The sequence below is a fragment of the Lagopus muta genome, chromosome 5 (assembly GCF_023343835.1).
Source record: "Lagopus muta isolate bLagMut1 chromosome 5, bLagMut1 primary, whole genome shotgun sequence".
In the NCBI taxonomy this organism is placed as follows: Eukaryota; Metazoa; Chordata; class Aves; order Galliformes; family Phasianidae; genus Lagopus; species Lagopus muta.
The window spans coordinates 15,091,153-15,111,317 of record NC_064437.1 but is presented as its reverse complement, the minus strand read 5'-3'; positions in this window follow the sequence as shown (position 1 = coordinate 15,111,317).

The window sequence follows — 20,165 nt, the reverse complement described above, 5'->3', positions numbered from 1 at the left end:
TGAAACAAACAAACAAAAAACCCGCTAACAACACAGACATCAAGTAGCTTAAAAATTTGTGTCATAGCAGTGAACAGTAACCATATTACAGGCATACGTACAGATTCATAATTTTGTTTCTAGTTCACACGCAGTTGTAGAATGCTATCAGGTGCAAACTATAGTATTGAACACAGAAATAGTCCTTTTAACTGGCCATTTGCAAAGTCACTAAGTTAAATTCACATTTTCCATGCATAGGTTATCTGGAAATATCAGTCCTAAGAATATAGTGCTGAAAAGTTGACACTGTCTTCCACATATATGGAAGATTTCATTCCGTGTGAAATCTCTGTTTTGATACCAGTGATTTTTGACATACTCTATCTGCTGCAGGATTTTAGAAGAATATAGTGATTCATCTGGGGTTTCTTGCTTCTGGATCAGTGCTGAGATAATAACCTATATGGAATATTTCTCCATCTGTTGAGCTGAGCCAACAAAGACATAACGCCACAATGTTTTGAGGCAAACAGAACTATTTGGGTACTTGAGAACCTCTGAATTTCCAAAATGAAGAACAAGAAGAAAATGTAAATTGAACTTCTAGTTCATTTTTTAAAAAAGTTTTTTTTATTTGCTCTCTGGATAGATTTTCCTTAATGAATTACTTTTCAGATAACCCAAGAAGTCACTAATGTACATGGATCTTACACAGGAAGGAAACACTGAGCTAATTTTAAGCTTATGATGAATAAATTTGTTTCCTTTCAGAAACAAAGCATCTTTGTCAAATTGGACAGTCTTGAAAAACATAAATTGACTTGAATTTTCCATTAATCTCAGATCTGTTCCTCCTATAGTAATCTGGAAAAAAAAAAAATTCTGTGCAGAAATTTCTCTTTGCATTCTGGATTTATTTCCAATCTCTGGACAACTTAGTTAACTGAACACAGATATTAGCAGTTAGCTCCTCCTTTTTAAGACCACAATCAGTTTTTCTCATCTTTGCTTATGAAGGCAAAAAATGTACTTTCCAGAAATGTCAGTAAGAGAATGAAGATGAAGTCAAGAGTGACTAGGACATCTGAAACAGGAGCCCCAGAAGTGCTAATCTGAGAAGGTGTTGCTGAGGAAGTTTCCCTCACACTGTTTTCTCAAAGCAATTACTTCCTGTGTTCTGTATACTTACGAAGACTTTTATCTCTGATGCATGGCATAGGGTAAAATAAAGTGTACGTTCTTCACTGAGTGTTGCTACCTGGCATAATGGAAAAGAAATTCCTGTGTGTGTCCTGTCAATGACATCTGCATTTGCTGCAAACCCACACAGATGCTGCTGTCTAGGCACTATTTCTAATTCCTCTGCTGAACACAAAATAACCAAAGTACCACATTCTGCACGAATGCTCTGTGGGAAGAAGAGATGTGCAGGCAAAAAACGCATATGGAGAATAGAGTCAGGAAAGAATATGATTGTGCTAAAGGAATGTTTTTTGCCCTTCACACGTACATAGAACACAGACAGCGATTTGCATCCCAGAGTTCAATGACAAGTAATTAAAATCAATAGAAAATCGACATTACAAAACCAAAACAAATTAAAGCACAAATTTAATCTTCGTTTCCCATTCTGGCCTTCGTAACAGAGGATTTGCTCTGATGATGCTATACTGTAAATAGGCTCATACCTACTGGGTATATCTTAAGAAGTCTTTCTTAATGCAGTGCACTTACCACTCCTTGTACATGAAAGGAGACGATCTACTGTCCTCCTGGCTGACAGGCAGTATCCTGGTCTGACTCTGCTCACATGACATTTGAATATAGATAGCTTTTTACTTCAGCACAGTGGCATATATTCTTGATTAGTGCATGCAAAAATCATAACTTCATGCAAAATCATGACTTGTGGACAGAGCAACTTTCAGAACCCTGCAACTTTTTCATCTTAAAGGTTCTGTTTTTGATGAAAAAATTTTGAATGTGCAAAATTGGCATAAATATATCATATTCTCATATTTTTTCTACTTTTGATATGCTATTATCATCAGAACTGTGTTGTACTCTGCAGTGCAAACAAATTATTTTAGACACTACTAAATGGACTACATTTTTTTAACTAAATTCACATTGTCATGTCTCTGAATGTGCTGTTCATGATGTTCTTTCCTTTTGGAAGCATCAGCTCAGGATTTCATTTGACAAAAGCATAAACTGGACAGCTTTTGGTTAGACATGAGAGATCAAGGGCGTTCCATTTATTACCTAATTTAACTTCGCAGCAGCATGGATCTAAAACATATGAGACTGACATGGCCTTTACTTACCAGCAACTGGGTCCTCCAACTGACTCAGAGGATCCTGATAGACAGACAGATCGATCTTGACATTGTAGTCACCAACTGAAGAGAATCAAGTTTCAAACCACTGCATTCTTCAGTCTGACTTTCCACTGCTGTTTCTCCTGGATGTGATATTCTCCTCCTCTTGTAAAGCTGTAGAGTTTTAGCCTTTTCAAATAATTGGCCCATCCTACCTCCAGACCTATTGAAAATGAAATCCTGTCAGATGAATAGTAAAGTCTAACTAATGTCAAACACACTAACATAAAAATATTTCATAAATGTGGCATCATTACTGCCCACAGTTTGCACATTTTGAGTCAATGAATTATTGTCTTTTCCAAATTACAAGAAAAAAAAGAAAAAACTGAGAGTAATTCATACTAATTACATTGAAATCGGCTCTGCAGGGGGAAACATTCCTGAACTGACATATTTCTGCAAATTGCAGATTTCTACTTCCCACTCCAGTCATGATGAGCACACTACTGTGTATTATTCATGCTATGATCTCTTACTTCTCTTGAAACATCTGCTCTTGCCCCAGGTCAGAGACAAGACATGGCTGATGTAGGATGATTGCTTCTTATTTTTAAGGCTTTGGTCACACACTCACCTCTAGGCATGGACAGAAAGAGCAATCACCTGTGATACCAAACTGGCAAAGTCACAGTGCCACAGTAAAGCTGCTCCTTGCCATACCTGACTCCAGATCCTTAGATATACAGGATTGTGCTGCTGCTGCCACCAAGCAAGAAATCTGGCTGTGTGATGTGGGTGGGAGATACAACTGGAGGGACGGACAAGGCTCCAGTACTTCTCTTTCTCCCCTCCCAGCAGAACTGGGCTTCAGCTTGTCCACAGCCCCTCATTCCTGGAGTGCCAACATTCAGGTTTACGAGCATTGGTGAGGAGCCTTGAGCCAGCTCTGGCTGTCACATCAGTGTTGGCAAACAGCCTGTGTGACCAACTGTAGGGAACCTTCTCTGCAGGAGGCTGGACTTGGTCTCCAGGAGTCCAACTCCTATGATTCTGTGACTCTGTGATTTACTTGCAGTCGTGGCCATTGGAAATTTTTATTTTTATTTTTTTCTGGATGTCAGAACAACAAACCCTCATTCAGGAGGGAAAAATTAGCTACAGAGTGAGGCAGAACACCAATTCTGTTCATCTCAGATTCCTGATTACATAGATTCCACTACCATTTTTTACAGCAGAACTCACAGGTCACTAAAACCAACAAATGTTTAAATCAATTACATCTCAATATATAACAGTTCTTGGGTTTTCAGAAATAGTATATTTTTGGAGGATTTGCTCAGGAAACTGCCAGAAAAGCAATATGATTGGAATCTACTATTTACTACTACTGTTTTCATCAGGAAAATTCATTCTGCCTTCAGAGCAACAATTAGAAACAATTACTGAAGAGGGTACACAATTTAGTTTTCAATAGTTGATGAGTGAAATGGGAAGTGTTGACCACACTAAGTCACAGAAAAGTCACTTTGGTAGACTTCTGCTCACCTCTGACAAGAAATACACTAAGGATGGTCCCAAACAATGCCTATCCATGCAAAAGCTTAGTTTCCTATTATTGTAGAACACAGCAAAAATCTGCCTACTCGGTCTGAGCAACTGTTTCTCAATCAATAATTAAGTAACTTTAAGGTCCAGATCTATACAAAGATATTGATATTTTCACTGAAAATGAATCAATATGAACAGGGTAAAGCATCTGAGTAAGCCTTTTTAATGGCAGTGTTTTGGCTGTGAGAAGTAAATTAATTGATTAAATGAATGACAAATATTGGACATCCAAAGTAAGTCTTTTCACACTTTCACAAACCTTTTAAGCAACTCATTTCAATTCTTTTTCTTTGTTTCCTATGTCTTTTTTTTTTCCAAGTTCATACTATTTCTTTTTCTTTCTCTCTTTCTTTTTTTTTTTTTTTTTTTTTAAATAGAATTTACTGGTCTTCCTGCAAGTTATGTGTTTTTATATTTTATGTTAATAAGGAGAGTTCGGGTGCAAAGTGTCGAAAAAAAAGAGCAAGCTGAGACTTTGGGAAGGAAGGGCATTTCCTAATTTATAAAATGTAAGGGATACTCCTGAAAAGGCCACAGTGTGAGAAAGTAGACCTGCCAGGATACTGCAAGAGTAACACACTGAGACATGGGAAACTTTAAGGGAGGCAAAAATACAGCCATCTCTTTGGTGTGATGGACAACAAATGGTTCTGGATAGGTCTTTTTCATTATATCCTTAAGTCATCTATTCCCAAGAAATCAAGAGCTGGTCCTAAGGACAGAACTTTCTAGCAGTTTACATAAAGCATCTCTACTTAGAAAAACCTCCAGCTGCTCGCACAAACTTTCTGTGCCTGCAGTACCACGGTATGTGAGCACCAATCTTGACTTACACAAAGTTTGTGCTCACATGTGAAACCAGAAGCGCCCCATCTTCTGTGATTGAATTTGCAGCAGCTCACTGAAAGTTTAGCCTTACAGCCCAGCCAGAGATGGGCAGACTCTCTCCCAGGCCCTGGCACCTTCACAGCTCCCTCTAGAAAAAACAGCAGCCAGCAAGCCTGCTATGACACAACACAGTGGAGCTCCAGCAAACATCAGGCTGCAGAGCTGGATCTTCTTCTGAGGCTGATGGCTTCAGAAATCATTTTGAATCTCCTGCTAGTATGACAGTTTGTCTGGAGGGGCACTGTTTAAAAAAAACCCAACACAGCAGTTTGTAAACCACACCACGGTCCGCAGCCAGCAGTGGCTGTCTGGGAATGGAGAAGCACAAGCTGCAACAGTGAACAGGCCAAGAAAGAGAAAAGTGACTCCTTTCATCCACCTGCTCTTCTTTCCCAGGTTCTAAGCTAGCAAATTCAGCTCAAGGCAATGTTATCTTAATTGTCAGAAGGAGGGACAGTATAGCCTCACCTCAGGGGCTGTCCCCAAAATGAGCAAGGGATAGACTCCAAAATTACAGCATCTCTCTTCAGATGCGTATTTACTGTAAAAAGGGAAGGAGAAATGCAAATGGGAAAGTGGACAGTAGAAATGGTAACTTTATCTGTTCAAACAACCTACTGGTGAAAAGGAACTGTTAGCTTTCCTAATATCCCTAGCATTTCCTTTTCCTTTATTGTTTTCTGTTTCTGTTCTATTCAACTGTTCTGTTTAATTCAAGTTCATGGTTTTTTTTTTTGCCTTTAAGCAATGATTCTTTTCTTAAGACAAAGAAGTCAAAGCTTTGCACCAGCCCTTTATTTGTTTGCAGCTCTCAAGTGGCATCATAGGTTCTAGGGCCATTACTTTTGTTGTTGGTCACAACTGCTGCCCCATAGCTCCTATAAGCTGTTTTTGGGACTTCAATTTTCTGAAAGTATTTTAGAGTTGTCTCTTTTTTTATTTATTAAATGGATACACATTCTCATCTGTAAAGGTTGAAACTCCACTTTTCCATCTGTCTGTGCCCTTTTTGGAACTGTATATCCCCTGTGGTGTGCAGCTCAGAAGTGTTCACTTATGTACTGGTAAGAAAGAAAGAAAAATGAAGAACGAATGTGTGACAGAACGGAAAATACTGAACTATAAAAATGACCTCAAAATTGCATAAAGAAGTTGCATGATACAGACAGACCCCACTCACAAATAAATATTAATTTGCTTTGCATGTAAGATTGATAATTAATGTTGGAGAGAGTGTACAATCCATTTTTCAGTGCAGAAGTGTTTTCCTCTTTCTTTTTTTAAGCAACATTCAGCACTTTGAAATCTCACGTCCCATTTTAAGCACTTAAGATGCCACTGGTTTGGTTATTTTTAAAGAAATCCTATTTAATATTTATATAACAAAATCTAATGATTCCTGATGTGTTTCAGTTTAAATCATAATCCAGTTTCACAATTCTAGATATAAAGTGTGCCTTTGTAGTTGTTCAACAACATGGCACAAACACTGTCTAGCAGAGCAGATAGATATGACTTTTCTATCTCCGAAATGATAAAAAAGCACATTACGTGACACTGAAAAAAAATTATTTTCTGAGAAAAGACTATCAACTAATCAGCTAACTTTTACATCTCCTGAAATTGCCTTGACTATTATTTCACCAGACCTATAAGAACAGCAGACAAGAAAATAAAAATCAAAGCAGAATGCAGAGGGAAAAAAGTCTAAATGAAACATGAAATGTTGCTTCCTAGGTAAGAGAATTTCATCTTGCACGAAGTCTGTTCATACCCTGAATGCACTGTGGTGCTGCCCTCTTCCTAACAGAGACCACCAGCCTTCAGCAGCTGTGCCAAGTTCAGAGAGGGGGGCTATTGAGCGCAGGTTAGGCTCCATCATACTTTTACTTTCCTACATCTAATTACTTTCCCCCAGGAATACATGACATTAAGGGACTTCCCACCAGTGCAGCTATCATGCTGAGATCAAGATTGCATGCTGCCCCTTACCTAGCTCAGCTGAGGAGGCCTTCCAAGCTGCAAGAAGCCCCTCCAATGTGCTACTTAGCTGCTTGCATACTGCTGTGGAGGGACAACCTTGGCATTCCTGTTGAACCCTATTGATCCCAGCCTAAGCTCAGAGAGCTTGAACATCTCATCTCCTCTCTACAGCAGGAAACAGCTGTGCCCTCCTAGGAAACTCCAAGTCTTCTTTTCTACTTGACCCTGGCAACTAAAATGCTGGAGGCAGGAAAACAGGTGCTCCTACATTAAGTTTCCCTCTGAGCAGGGCATCATGTAACCTTAGGTATCAGGTAAAGGGCAATTTACATTTTGTAGTGCTGGAAACTGGCAAAAGAGAGGGAATTTAAATAAATATAAAAAACTCATTTAGGCAAATGAAAGAAAACATCACCCTGGATTCTAACTAGACGTACTTGGACATACCTTCCATGGGAGATTTCTGATTATCTCACCTATGGCTTTTTCAGATACATGCAGATTCTCCTCACTGCCTGCACCCATCCTGTGAGTTAACAATATGGAATAATGAATTGCCTGGTCATTTTTGGCTAAGCATTTGCTTTTGTTTTTTTCAAATTGAAAGTAATAACAACCTTCATAAATGAAGTGAAGCATCCTTTTCGTCACACTAACCTCATAATCTGTCACAATAAATTTAATCCTTTCTTTCTACTGGAAAGCAAGTCTCATTACCTGGTGAAAATTAGGAACATTCCATAGACATTAAAATTTCCTTTATCAGTTTTCATTCTGATTTATGTATCTGAACACATAAAGAAGTACAAGCGGTGTCTTTATGTAATGGCAGAATCTTTTCACTATATGAGTAATTGAACACTGAAGCAATCTCCATCCTTGAAGTTTTTCAAAACCCAACAGGACACCCTCCCAAGTAAGTTAGTCTGAATTTGGTGTTGAGGAGGAGAAAGAAGCTGGACCTCTCAGGGTCTCTTTCAACCTGTATGACAGTATGTATATACAAATATCAATTCATCAGTCAGTTGGGAAGATCTTGTAAAAACTCTGTGATATAACACCTTCAGGCAGTCAGCAGTGTTTCAAATGCAAGCTAAGACTAATTCCTTAAGCCATTCAATTTTTGCCTGTTGAATCGAGGATGGAAAATGCATCCCTGTTTTAATACATGGAAAAAAAATACTATGCTATAAGTGAAAAACCAAGTATTACAGTAATTACACAAATAGTGAAAATAATGCTTCCTTACTGTACTTCAAACACGGTTCTCAAAGCATTTTTAAAAAGGTTTTGTTATTAGCCAAATGAAATTCTGCACAGTAATACTTTAACTCTCCTGTGCCAGGTTATCAGTTATTTCAAGCAAGTGTTAAAATCCTCATCACTGGCAAAAATGAATTACATCTTCTTTGTCAAACTTGCATCAACATGCCCATCTAGCTGAGCTGGGAAGGACTCTTTAACAGTACAGCATAGGTGCTGCTGTTCATGATTGTGAATGTACCTGAATCTAAATTTCGCAGCTATAGTGACCTCTATATATATCTGCAAAAGGATTTTCTTTTCAGCCAGATTTTTCAGATAGTTTGTCATATTACAATCTACTAGAAATAAAAGGCAGTCCTTTCATCTCATTGTCTTGAATTAAGAAGTCTAATTCTCCCAAGTAGTACTTCTATTTAATCTGATAATCATGAATCAACAATATTTTTTTGGCTATTCTCGTTCATGTGGATTTCAAAATATTCAAGCAACTACAAATATATAATAAAGGCAGCAATGCACATGTAGAGTTCATTTTGTTTGAGAAAGTAGGAAAGATCAAGCGTATGTCTTCAGATGACTTTGAGCCTCATTCTGCAAAGAGAATAGAGCTTCATTTGTAAATATGCAAGGAGACACTGGCACAAAGTCCTGAGACACTAATTATTTCACAAAGTATTCAAGAGAACTACAGTGACTGCTCTTGTACAGTTTTTCAGTTTGTAAACAATATAGAGTCATTCCTGCATAGCTTGAAGATACTGCTTCAGATACTGGAATAGCGTTCTAGAAAGAGATAGTTATGTCTATAAAAAAGACAGACCAAATTTCAGTAAGATCCCTTAAAGTGATTGGTGTTAATCCTTGCCATAAGAACGTGCTTATTTTCTGTAGCCTGTAATGGGTGAAAGAAATATGGCACTAAGATGACTCATGTATAAAGATACATCAAAATCTGCCCCATTCATTCCTGTCTAACCTGAAGAAATGTACAAGCTAACACATCACATCAATTTCACTGATGAACGTCAGGACTCTGATACAGTATAAACCCATAGAAGGTACTGTAAACAGCATAAATCTTTCTAAAGGCAAGGCTGAAACAAAAAATATTATTACCATATCCAAGGATGGAGACAGTATGTGCACTTAATAACATAGAATAGCCATCTCAACCCAATTTTAGTGGGAAATCAAAACTGCTATAAACATGCTGTTTTTTTCAGAATTCCTAAAGGAATTATATTCATCATTTATATATCCACCTAATATTTGGCAAGAGAGTGCTGGCAATCTGAAGAAAAAGCAAAGTAGTTTGGGATGACAGCTGAACTCAGAGGGAGCTGCACATGAGCATTGTCTCTCAAGGCTTGGGGTGGTGAATGCACTTTGTTTCTGGAGCTGGATTCCAGTAGGAACACCTCATTTGTACCCAAGAGAAAGCCTTCACCCTGTGCAGCCAAAAGCAAACTTAGATTTCATCTTACAGCTCTTATTTATCCCAACAAATACAACATTCGTTCAAGAACATCCAGCAACATCTTATTTCTGTTTAGTTATTGCAGAAGTATCAAAAAAATCAGAACTGGCAGAGTCACTGTTCCTGCAGTTGCAGGTGACTGAACACTTCAGGATCAGAGAAATGAATGGTAAAAGAAATGGCAACCCCATGAGGTCTTGAGGGAGGAACTAAATTCCATGGAATGATGCAGTGAAATTAATACTCCAGAGGTATTCCATGTTACTGAAGCATGAACTAACTCACTCCAGAGTTAGTGGGTCTTCTAAGACCACCCTGACCATGGATAAATACAAGAGATTCTGATAATCATGCTGGAAGATAACAAAACTATCAGATCACCTACTCATCTACACCATTAGAGCTTAGAGATCTCATCACATGTAAAGAATAGTTGAAGAGTCTTGGACAAAAATTACTTCTTTAAAACAGCCTGTGGAATACAAAGAAACACTGAAATCAGAGAAGAAACATCATGCTGCACAGGAGAAAAGCATGGTGTGGGAATACACTGGATGTTTTCCATTAAATCATACCTTCTGTGATAATAACTGCGCTTACTTAATTGCAGTGCAAGACAGACATCAAAGTATTTTCCCTCTTCAGCTAAATGAAAACTTATTCCACTATGGTAGATCTTGACAAGAGTTACTTCATTTAGCTTTCCCAGCATTGCTTTTACTTCTCCCTGGCAGGAAGCTCCTATCATTGTGGAATAATGGAATGGCTAAGTGACTTGCTTGGGAAAATAAAAGGTATGAATCTATAAGAATTTTTGAAATAAACCAAGCTCTTCAACATATACAATAGAAGAAGGCTCTATCCTTGGAGGAAAAAGTCAGAAACATTAAAAGCCTTATCCCTTATTTTGAGTTTCAAGGCATAAATCTTACTGTATGTAGATAGTACATAGTTTCCAGAGGTTTTCAGATACTTCTTTCTTCTTTCCCATCTGTGTGAGGTCTGGCTTTGGCCTCCTTTGGAGTCAATGGCAAAACTTCTACCATATCTTAATGGGGAGGAGTTGGTATGTGGGTTTCACAGTCATCTGGGACAAAACTTTTGCTAAACTTCTACTCCTGCAAACAGGAAATTCTGCTTCTCAAGTTTGCCCTGAGTTTGTGGCACAGATTTGAGATTAACATGGTGTTTGATTTCCCTTAACATGACTAGATCCATGAAGCGTGCATGTGTGTCTGTGTGTCCCCTCTTGTACCCATTTCTATGGCATTTCACATTTCTGTCAATATAGCCTCCAATATTTGAATCCACTGATAGAACAGATGCAGTAATTGCAAACAGCTGTAAAGTATTACTCATCTTGCTAATCAAAATGACTTTCTGCTAAATAAACCATGAAAAAAGCTTTTCCACCATCAGTGAAGTGGAGTGGAAATGATATAGACTGTAAAGAGTCCACCATGGAAGTAAAATCAACAGATCAAATTTTCCTATGACAGTGATTCTATGTGCTAATGCACATTTCTAAAATTGTTATAGAAATTTTACTGTGTTTAGAAAAATGAATTTGTGTAATGACACAAATGTTCCTCCAGGTATTTTGCATAAAACCTGCACTTACAGAGAACCCTGAAGAACTGGTTTCTGCTTTCACAAGATTCATAATCCAAGGGGAGATAATTGCCCTACGTTTTTGCTAGATTTGCGTCACACATTTTCATTAAAAACAAACAAACAAACAAAAACAACAACACAAAAACTCAGACTAGTTAAATATCTATGGCAAATGTGACAAGGTATCTGTTCCTGAGCATGTGGGAAATTTAGAAGAGGCTGTTTGATCTCCAAAACATTTGAGAAAAAAAAAAAAACGCCTCCTAAGTAAAACTCAGAGCAGATAATTTTAGTCTTTCATTAGTATGTCCCCTAATGAGAAAGCTCCTTTTCTAGCTCATTGTGCTTCAGTTATCCTATTTTCTAAGTCATATTCTTTAATTCTTAAAAATGCTATTAGAAAAGATATCATCTCTGGTTATATACTCTTCCTCTATTCCCTTTTGCCACTTAAGCACTTATTGCTGTGGGCCACTCCAGTATAAAACACTCCAGAGAAAACAATTTAGCCCTGAGTTATTTCTCTCAGTTCTTTGGGTCACACCGAATTAGAAAGTAAGCAATCTTCTCCCATGGCTTTCTGGTACCATAAATGATTTTCCAGGACCCTTAGCTCTTCTGTTATTGAAATGTAACTGGAAGTTAAAAGGCATATAAATTACATATGTGCTAATTTTGTGGAGCATGATGAACTTCCTACTACCAAGTTTATACATCTGCAGAGAGGGGAAGAAGAGGAAAGAGTAAATGAGATTCATGTTTGATTATAGTACAGGAACAGAAAGAGCAAATCTACTTTCTTTCTGAAAAACTAAATATTCTCCAACACTGGATTCTCTGGTGTGTGGGACATGCAATCTGCACCAAAGGACTCAGCAGGTTCTCTAAGCCCATTTGCCTTTTTGCACCAGATTCTGCTCCATTTTTCCCCCTTGCGGTCTTTTCTCTTTTCCTGGATCTGTCTCTACTGTCACAGACATCTTGCTGTGGCCACTGTAGCATGACCTAGTCACACCCCAAGAGAAGCACCACAGAACTTCAAATCACAGCATTAGTGTCATAGGCAAAAGAGACCTTAACAGGAGAGACAAGATCACTACCCAGGATAACACAGTTTACAGGGTGCCAGAACTCTATTCAAAGGGTCACTGTAGAACTATGATAAAGTCATTTCTTCTAAAATATTCCTATTCTTAAAGTTGAAGAGCAAACATCAGGAACTGCTTAGGAAGTCTTCATCAGCTCACTCTGTGATGCATTCTTTTCCTCCTCTTGCTCTGCCCACTTTCCATATGGATCATTAATTTCTGAGCAAAGAATGGAAGCGGGGAAAGGAACACTGCTTTATGTGCCACTGCATCTTTCTGATAAAGCATCAGGGATACCACAGTTAGTGTGTGAAAGATGTTAAGATATGTTAGCAGCAACGAACAAGACTCAAGTAACTTCACGTTTCCATCTCCCTCCACACGCTTGGTAACAGCATATGTATTTTTGCAGACATTTCCACACCACTTGTGGCTGCACCATGTGAGAGCTTTATAGCAAGTGACTTCATTTTAGCACTATTATTAGGGTAGCAGTAGTAATAGTCGTACTTTACAATTAAGCAGAAGGCTAGGAAGACTTTCCTAGGTGAATGAATTGCTGTCCATTGCTGTCATTATACAAAGAAATGATGATGCACCTTAAATGTGCATTTTTCTATTTTCACCCTCATTACCCCATGGAGACTGTTCCAGAGCATTACTACGCAGACAATCAGGCTCACTCTTCTCATTCCAAGCCTACATTTATTCACAGTTTGTTTCATATAAGGCAGCAAGGCCTAAAGTGACAAGGCCCATTTTTGCAGGCAGCAATGCAGCCAAGCCAGGCATAGATCTCAGCCTCTTAAGAAGCAGCAGGTTTCCGATCTTTTTTATCATTTTACCTCATGCAGGTTTTCAAGAAAGCCAAGCACAATTCTAAAATGTCAGCACACGTTTTATAAGTCAGTATGCAGCAGAGTGAGGTAGAGAATCTCTTTTTTTCTTTTTTGCTGCCCATGTCTCTCTAAGAAGGCACTGTGGCCCCTTTCTTTTCCCTGTCCATTAAATTACACACCTTTCACACTGCAGCCTCAAGGTAGTCCTCCACTGTTCTGAAAAAAATTTTGCAGAGTCCATTTCCCACATCTTACAGCTCCTTCCATGGAGACATCCACACCAAATTCCTCATTCAGTCTCTATTCCAAATCCAGTTGCTGTGTCTATTGTATCTCAGAATTTAGGCTTCTGCTATAAATTTTTTCAAGGTGCAACACCCATCTTAAAGCGTAAGAAGTGAATGAACAAGCTTAGTGTGAAACAGTGCCCCTGAGAGAGGCTGAAGAGCAGAATGGAACTTGTCACTGAGAAAAAAGTGGGGAGTGGGAAAAGGAAAGAAAATTCTAGAACAATATTTCCCTGGAGAAAAAAATGAAAAATGTAACTTATTTAAAGTGCTTTTGTCTCCTTTTACTTACGGTGATGGTTCAAGGCAGACTGCAAGAAACACAGGAATGGTCAGAAATAAGATTATGATGATCGTCATTTTGGAAGAGCTTCCTTACTGAGAAAAATTCCTGAGAACTTTCCAGGAACAGGAGTGAATCCCACACATTGCCAACCTAGAGAGAGAAAAAAAAAAAAAAAAAGTCACAACATGCCCTTCATAGTCCATTAGCAATATTTGTGCTCATTACTAGCAAGAGGTGTTTCATGTAAAAGAGCCACTTTGGCAGGAGGGGCACTTGAGGAAATTAAGAATGCATTTACATTTTATAGAGCCATTGATGCCCTTATGTCCAAGGGAACCATATTAAAATTGTGCTCAGGGTATTTTTCCTATCAATAAATATTAAAATGGTTAACCCACACTTGGTCTGCTAGCTGCCTGCCATGGCTGAGAGCTGCTAGCTAGCAATAAGAAGCAGACAAAAGAATATGCCAGACAAGAAACCAGCCCTCCAGTCTGTCTCTCTTACTGTCTCACAGTAAGTTTCCACTTACTGTGTTAAAAATTGTCTCATATCTACGAATGAGAAATAGAATAGAAAATATCAAGAGTCTCAAAATCATCACAGTAAGGAATAAAAAGAGCTCTTGATTTAAATGTGATTTTTACTAAAATTTGCTTTCTAGAAAATCTCCGTGTCACTCCCAGAGCATTCACAAGTAGGATATGGATCCAATATTCTGTGTTCCTTTCTGTATGTTCTGCCTGTGCCTCCTCTTATTGTTGTCCCGGTGTTGCTGCTAGACACAAGCAGAGGAACAATAAACAGCAATCTAATCTCATCACAAAATCACCTTAAGAAATGCAGAAAGTAACAGGAATTCATCATCTGAACAGGCAGTCTTCCATTGCAACCCTTGTTATTTAGACAAGTGCAGCTAATATACATAATGTAGCCATAAATAATTAAGTAAAATAAATTACAGACCAACAAAGTCCGCATTAAACAAGACAGGCCTTTCTGAAAGCCATGTGGGACTTACTATGTGAAGATCAGAGTAAAAAATGAAGGAGCATGGCTAGCATGATCTGTCTGCTGCTCTAATTTTTAAAAATGATACCTAATCATTGTAGAGGCTATTGCCTGAGAGACCTGGACCATACTGAACCAAGTCATAAAACAGTATGAAAATGAAAAACGAGAAAGAAATGAGCATGTTAGTTTTGCACCATGCTCATGTGGTAACTCATTGTCATGACTCACAAACCCAACAGAAATAAGAAACTCCACCTAGAGCTGTAAATTCTTGTCAGCTCAATTATTTCACATGTTGCAGCTCAATTTAAGTTATTCAGAGCAGAGAAAGGCAGATCCCTGATGCATCCTTCCGTACTGCTGGACTGGGTGAAAATAATAAATTGGTCATTGGGATATGCTGTATGTTTCCCAGATAAGGAATAGTATATTTCATATTCTTTTCTCACAGCTGCCTCTTGATGGCAGTAAATGGTTTACCACAGCTGTTGTATCTCAGTAGAGAAGTCCTGCAACTAAAGGAGTGTGTATTTTCACCCATGTTCATTTTACCTGCTATCATCTCATCCATGGCGGCTAATGTCCCATACTCTCCTGGCTCACAAGGAGCAGCAAAAAACTCTATGATCTGTTGTTAGTTTTATAAAGATTACTGGGAGCCTTTTGCTGAAAAACATCAGGCCGCATTGAGCTTCATGTTGCTACATGTGGCAAGTTGACAGTTATTCTTTTTTCCCCTACATAATTGCATTAGGTTCCAGGAGTGAAGATTTGACATTTTCAATGCATCAAATGCATTTCTAGAGAATCACAGCAGGTTTTTACATTGCTAACTGTTTTTTTCTCCTACAAGCACCTGACATTCTTCAAAAAATTCTTTTCAATACTTAGGTTTCTAATTCATCTCCCACTTCTACTAAAAAAAAGTCAGTAATGTCTTTGTCACTCTTTCTCAATGGGCTTTGTGATCAATAGAATGGGCAGCAACAAATGAGGGGGAGGCCAGCAGAGTGAAGAAGGAGATTGTGCCCATCTGCTCTGCCCTTGTGGCCAAATCTAGAATAGTGGCGTCCAATCCTGGGGCTCCCTACACAAGAAGGATGTGGAGTTGTTGAGGTTGGTCCAGAGGAGGGCCATGAAGATGATCAGAGGGCTGGAGCACCTCTCCAATGGAGGAAGTCTGTGGGAGCTGGGCTTGTTTAGCTTGGAGAAGAGAAGGATCTGGGATACCTTATTGCAGCCTTCTTGTACTTGAAAGGAGTGTATTAACAGGAGGGAGATCACCTTCTTGCATGGTCTGACAGTGATAGAACAAGGGGAAATGGCTTTAAACTATGAGAGGAGAGATTTATGTTAGCTGTTTGGAAGAATTTTTTTACTCAGAGGGTGGTGAGGTTCTGGAACAGGACACCCAGAGATGTTGTGGATGCCCCATCCCTGGAGGTGCTTAGAGCCAAGTCGAATGGGCAGCCTGATCTAGTGGGTGGCAACCCTGCTCATGGCAGAGGGATTGGAACTACCTTTGCAAGTGATCTTTAAGGCATCTTCCAACTCAAGCCATTCTAAAGAATGAAGGAGAGGTGAAACAGGCCTCTTCATTTTTCCTTAGAAAGATCAGTCTCCCACATCTTGCAGGGTTTGTTCCCCTCTCCCGCCCTTCAGAAGTGCAACACTTACTGAAATCAGGCCTTCTGAAAATCTAAGCTTTGATAACAGCACCGTGAAAAAAGACCGACATCCAGAGAGCTAAGGAATAATGATTAAGAAATTACCTTCTAGTTTAGGTTACCCAAAGTTTAACTGAAGATTCTCTTTAGGACTTCTCAAGCACATCTACTAAAAACCATGGCTGTGTTAATGCCCTTTCCAATGTCTTACATATTGTAACATCAGATATTACAGAAGATTAACAAAAGAAGAGTTGTCCTAAAGGATGGCGACTAAATGTTCATGAAGGAATAGAGATAAAGTGGTGCTGAAGGTACTCAGTAAGATAAGCTTGGGAGAGGACTAATGGGTGAGACAGCCACTTTTAGAACAGGTATATTGATACACGGCTGTCTCTTAGTAGAGTTTCTGAAACCTGCTATTCTATCTAGTAATTCATATAATGAATCACATGGATGAAGAGTCTTGGAGAACATATTTTTGCTAGGTACAGTAAAACTGCCAGGCTATCTGCCAGAATGTATTTCTGATTTGTTTTGAGGTTCAAGAAAAGAGGTACCAACCAAAGATTCAAGCCATAGTTCTGTCAGAAGACATTTACATTACCCCTGAGCATTTAAATTATATGCATCAGACATAACTGTAAATTCTAAGATATACATAGATAGATCAGATAATATGCGGCAAATAAACCATATGGCAGCAACATTAGTTTGCATATCAGAGTCTCAAAAAGCAGACACAATTAAGGGACTAGGTAAAAAAAGTATCCCATGAACCTTTCAAAAGGCCAGCTATATTGTGTTTATTTTAAGATTGCTTAACAGTAACACTTAATAAAGAGAACATCATGATTGTGTGAACTAAATTTTCAGTCATAATGAATGCTACAAACTTAACCTCCCAAGTTTAAATAGGCTACAATGCCTTGGGAGAGATGCAAGAGAAATTATTTGATAAAGGTGACAGTTTTTCACACCTGAAAATAATGTTTTTCTTCTAGACTCTTTTGATCAACAGTCTGTAGCCACACATTACAGATATAGTTGCAAGACCTTATGGTGTATACTTGTCACTACTTGCATAACTTACTAGGGACAGAGGATCACAGAGATTTTGAACGTAATTTCCCACACTACAGGAGATTAAATAGACTACATTTGTGGAAGGCAATAAGCAGCTATGGCCCTTGGCTAACAGAAAAAATATAATTTTGTCTTGTAAAAAAATTAGGTATAAGTATCCTGTACAGCAAGGATATGTATTTGGTTTAAACAATTATTTGCACAGGAGTGGATTTCTGTTACAGCTCTACTGGCACAAACTAAAATCATTACATTAATCATCTGGAGAGTGGCAATTTTACCTATATAAGATCGATTGAATGTTCACAGCTAGAATTTGTGCTGTTCCCCATACTCATCAATATAGAAGCAGCTGTGATCTGAAAGCTTTTCTGGGGTAAAAGGCAACACTAAAAAGCTGGAAGAAAACAATCATCATATCAGAGCTAATCCCCAGATTTTTCTTCAATGCTACATTTATCTTCTTCATCCATCATGCTTTCTCTGATTACTATTCATTAACTTATTCATTAAATAAGGAAATGAATGCAACACACTTAAAGACGGATTGTAGATTATTTAAAAAAAAAAAAAAAAGTATTTTTATGACTGTACATATCCTGAGAAGGAATATTAAAAGCTCTATTAAATAGTGCTCTCTTGTTACTATGATAAATGTGTATTCAGTGATAGATTCAATGTGAAACCCAGCGAATATAACTTACCAACAAAACTAAATCATGCATCATCTCCTTGAAAACTGACAACTTTTTCTAACAGATATGAAGTATTTTCTCAGTGAATCTGTTGCTTATTATACTCTGCTTGTCAGAGCTACTAGTGACATGGCAGCATTTCTTATTAAAAAAAAAAGAAAAATATCAGAGTTATATCTAAAACTTACAAGCTAAAACATTTGACACCTTTTAATGATTTAACCGTGGGTTTTTTTTAATTACTAGGAACACATATTCATCATATATCAAAACCCTCTTCTGCTCTTCTGCTAAGTAGAGGTCATCTGGCACTAACTATGGTGGATTTGTTTTGAACAGGCAGTGCTATTTAACAATCATTTAGTTTAGATCTTGGCAAAACCAAAAGACTGAAGTAATGGACAGGAAGATTAATATAGACAGGAAATTTTTTGTTAGTGTTAACCAGAACAATTCTTTTGGAGACAGTTCTAGCACTCTTTTTGTTTTCATTTGTTTTAAGTACATATTAAAAAGTCTTCAAAATTTCAAAATGAAAATAAGTATCTTTTGAACACTTGAATTTTTTAGTCTTGCGAATATTAGAACAACATGTTTGATTATTTCGCTTACTCAAGTTGAAAACTCATTTGTATTCTTCCTTTCCCATAGAAGACTATAATTTGCCTGGCTTTTCTTAAATAAAATGCATGGACAAGGTTTTCTCTAATTTAGTACAGACCTTCACATACCATCAGACCCTTTTCCAAAGAGGCTGGACAAACAGAAATGATGGGGATTAGGGATTATACTGCCTGTTCCCCTGACAGCATAGATGGTATATTTGCCTTAAAATCTGGATCTCTTTCACAAGGTCATTCAAGCTCCCCAAGAGCTTGTTCGCTGGAGGGAGAAGAGAATGAGCTGCCTGCAGCTGACCTGGACCATAGACAGATATGTCCATAGCTTTGCTTTATTGCTGAACATCTGTTCATGAGCCATATGCAGTTCTCTCAGCCATATTGTAACTTGAAATACAAGTATTACCTGGGATAGTAAATTAAGAAGCACTACTCTACTACCTGCCATACATATTCAACAACCCACTCTGACTCCTACAGTCTGCACTGTAGAAGACTATCTACATCCCCTCCAATAACTGGAGGGGCACAGAATCCTCTGCCTCTCTGCTGTAACAGCATGGTGGAAGAAAAGCTGAAAATGGATGTCACCTCTTCAAGCTGGGGATTCTCCTCCTACTCTCCACTGAATGACTGGAGTCTTCTCTGTGCAGGGAGGATCTGCAGACCTCTAGAGAGGTGCGTGTGTGCAAAGACATTGGGTTTTGTAATGCCTCTGTTCTCAGAACGAGATGCAAATGTGTTCTTTCTACAAACAACTGGCATCGGGAAGAAGTTCCTTGGCATGCACAAAGGAGGAACCTGACTCCTGAGTGTCCTAGTGAATTTATAATGAGAAAATTATGACAGAGAAATTACAGTGCTGTGCTCTTAAATTCAGTCTCCAGTACTTCCTCTCCCAGTGCCTATATGTGTCAGAGCCAGACACACTTCTGCCTAATAAATGTTAATAGCCCATGTCCAAGAAACTCAGTGCAAGTGATACTCCTGATTTAGTTGTAGATTTAGATAATGAAGACACATTTTCTGCTATAAATGATACAGTTAATTCTTTCAGTCGTTTTTAGTTCTTCAAGTGAAAGAAATAATGAGCCTAAGAGGAAATTCTATGCCTATTCCTGAGGGCTTGACTCTAGCAGAGCTCCCGCTGTCCTCAATGGCTAGAGGGTTGCTGAGCATGTAAGACCTTCAGAGTCTGGATCAGTACACTTAAGAACGTGCAAATCTAATACAACATGCCAGCTGATCACAAAAGGCAGATCAGTGCAGGCTTCATCATTAAGAAATAAGAGCTGCCCTATTTTAGTGCTTGTTATTCCAGCTATTTTTTCACTCAGTTTCTGGATAAGATGTTTGAAAGATAAAATTTTCAAGCAGTGTGAAATACCTCCTTAAAATTCCTTAAGTTGGTGATGCACACCCTGCAGGCATCTTTGAAAAT